This window comes from Gambusia affinis, linkage group LG23, assembly GCF_019740435.1.
Source record: "Gambusia affinis linkage group LG23, SWU_Gaff_1.0, whole genome shotgun sequence".
NCBI lineage: Eukaryota > Metazoa > Chordata > Actinopteri > Cyprinodontiformes > Poeciliidae > Gambusia > Gambusia affinis.
Genome location: NC_057890.1, coordinates 17,996,206 through 18,000,089, shown reverse-complemented (window position 1 = coordinate 18,000,089; position 3,884 = coordinate 17,996,206).

The following is a 3,884-nucleotide window of genomic DNA, read 5'->3' as shown; positions in this document are numbered from 1 at the left end:
ACTATACTATGACGTCGAAAATATGGAAAAAACGACATACTATACTATGGCGTCGAAAATATGGAAAAAACGACATACTATACTATGACTTCGAAAATATGGAAAAAACGACATACTATACTATGGCGTCGAAAATGTGCAAAAAACGACATACTATACTATGGCTTTTAAAATGTCGAAAAAACGACATACTATACTATGACGTCGAAAACATACAAAAAAACGACATACTATACTATGGCTTTGAAAATGTCGAAAAAACGACATACTATACTATGACATCAAAAACATTAAAAAAAACGACATACTGTACTATGGCTTTTAAAATGTCGAAAAAACGACATTCTATACTATGACGTCGAAAATGTCCAAAAAACGACATACTATACTATGGCATCGAAAATGATGAAAAAAACGACATACTATACTATGACGTCGAAAATGTCAATAAAAACAACATACTATACTATGACGTCGAAAATGTCGAAAAAAACTACATACTATACTATGGCGTCGAAAACGTATAAAAAACGACATACTATACTATGATGTCGAAAATGTGGAAAAAAACGACATACTAAACTATGACGTCGAAAATGTGGAAAAAAACGACATACTAAACTATGAGGTCGAAAATGTGGAAAAAAACGACATACTATACTATGACGTCGAAAATGTGGAAAAAAACGACATACTAAACTATGACGTCGAAAATGTGGAAAAAAACGACATACTAAACTATGACGTCGAAAATGTGGAAAAAAACGACATACTATACTATGACGTCGAAAATGTGGAAAAAAACGTCATACTATACTATGACGACGAAAATGTGGAAAAAAACGACATACTAAACTATGACGTCGAAAATGTGGAAAAAAAACGACATACTATACTATGACGTCGAAAATGTGGAAAAAAACGACATACTATACTTTGAGGTCGAAAATGTGGAAAAAAACGACATACTAAACTATGACGTCGAAAATGTGGAAAAAAACGACATACTATACTTTGAGGTCGAAAATGTGGAAAAAAACGACATACTAAACTATGACGTCGAAAATGTGGAAAAAAACGACATACTATACTATGACGTCGAAAATGTGGAAAAAAACGACATACTAAACTATGACGTCGAAAATGTGGAAAAAAACGACATACTAAACTATGACGTCGAAAATGTGGAAAAAAACTACATACTAAACTATGACGTCGAAAATGTGGAAAAAAAACGACATACTATACTATGACCTCGAAAATGTGGAAAAAAAACGACATACTATACTATGACGACGAAAATGTGGAAAGAAACGACATACTATACTATGACGACGAAAATGTGGAAAAAAACGACATACTATACTATGAGGTCGAAAATGTGGAAAAAAACGACATACTAAACTATGAGGTCGAAAATGTGGAAAAAAACGACATACTATACTATGACGTCGAAAATGTGGAAAAAAACGACATACTATACTATGACGTCGAAAATGTGGAAAAAAACGACATACTAAACTATGACGTCGAAAATGTGGAAAAAAACGACATACTATACTATGACGTCGAAAATGTGGAAAAAACGACATACTATACTATGACGTCGAAAATGTGGAAAAAAACGACATACTAAACTATGAGGTCGAAAATGTGGAAAAAAACGACATACTATACTATGACGTAGAAAATATGGAAAAAAACGACATACTATACTATGACGTAGAAAATATGGAAAAAAACGACATACTATACTATGACGTAGAAAATATGGAAAAAAACGACATACTAAACTATGACGTCGAAAATGTGGAAAAAACGACATACTATACTATGACGTCGAAAATGTGGAAAAAAACGACATACTAAACTATGACGTCGAAAATGTGGAAAAAAACGACATACTAAACTATGAGGTCGAAAATGTGGAAAAATACGACATACTAAACTATGAGGTCGAAAATGTGGAAAAAAACGACATACTATACTATGAGGTCGAAAATGTGGAAAAATACGACATACTATACTATGACGTCGAAAATGTGGAAAAAAACGACATACTAAACTATGAGGTCGAAAATGTGGAAAAAAACGACATACTAAACTATGAGGTCGAAAATGTGGAAAAAAACGACATACTAAACTATGAGGTCGAAAATATGGAAAAAAACGACATACTAAACTATGACGTCGAAAATGTGGAAAAAAACGACATACTATACTATGAGGTCGAAAATGTGGAAAAAAACGACATACTGAACTATGACGACGAAAATGTGGAAAAAAACGACATACTGAACTATGACGACGAAAATGTGGAAAAAAACGACATACTATACTATGACGTCGAAAATGTGGAAAAAAACGACATACTAAACTATGAGGTCGAAAATGTGGAAAAAAACGACATACTAAACCATGAGGTCGAAAATGTGGGAAAAAACGACATACTAAACTATGAGGTCAAAAATGTGGAAAAAAACGACACACTATACTATGACGTCGAAAATGTGGAAAAAAACGACATACTGAACTATGACGACGAAAATGTGGAAAAAAACGACATACTATACTATGACGTCGAAAATGTGGAAAAAAACGACATACTAAATTATGACTAAATTTTTCACGTTTTGGACGTCATACTAACTTATTACTAAATTTTTCACGTTTTCGACGTCATACTAACCTATGACTAAATTTTTCACGTTTCGGACGTCATACTAACCTATGACTAAATTTTTTACGTTTCGGAAGTCATACTAACCTATGACTAAATTTTTTACGTTTCGGACGTCATACTAACCTATGACTAAATTTTTTACGTTTCGGAAGTCATACTAACCTATGACCAAATTTTTCATGTTTCGGACGTCATACTAACCTATGACCAAATTTTTCATGTTTCGGACGACATACTAACCTATGACCAAATTTTTCATGTTTCGGACGTCATACTAACCTATGACCAAATTTTTCATGTTTCGGACGACATACTAACCTATGACCAAATTTTTCATGTTTCGGACGACATACTAACCTATGACCAAATTTTTCATGTTTCGGACGTCATACTAACCTATGACCAAATTTTTCATGTTTCGGACGACATACTAACCTATGACCAAATTTTTCATGTTTCGGACGTCATACTAACCTATGACCAAATTTTCATGTTTCGGACGACATACTAACCTATGACCAAATTTTTCATGTTTCGGACGTCATACTTAACTTTACTTAACTTACCTATGTTTAATTTTTTCTCTTTGTTGAGGTTATACCAATCTCAATTTCGCATATTTAGTATGATTTAAAAAAATATGCAAAAATGAGATATAGTATAATAGTTAAAAAGTTATAATAAATAAGATAATGCATCTGAAGTGGACTGTCAACATTCAGGGGAAAAATGTGTTTTATTTAATGGTTTAAATGTAGTTTCTATATCTGGCCACAAGAGGGCAGTGTGTCTGTACTTCAGGTGCGTTTTACACCTAGTGTAATATGTATCTGAAAAACCCAATTAAATACTAACTGGGTATTTTAGTAGCCAGTTAGTATTAAAATACTAATTGAGTATTTTAAAGCTAATCCAACTCCAGCGGCAGTGCCTAAAAATGAGCTTCTTTTCTTTGATATTTTTGTTTTTAGTCTTTAAATGGCTCATCTGATGTTCATAAAGCTGGTTATCAAATTCCCTCAGGTTCAGATTTACGTTAACTCTAACGTTAACTCTAACCTTGCTTTTAGCTGCAAATAACTGAAAATCAATTGCAGTAATATTGAAAATCCATTTTTTTAAAACCTCATACTCTTGGTTTAATCGAAAACTTTCTTCTTTATCAAACAGCAAACTCAAAACAAGCATTTCCTGAATGAAA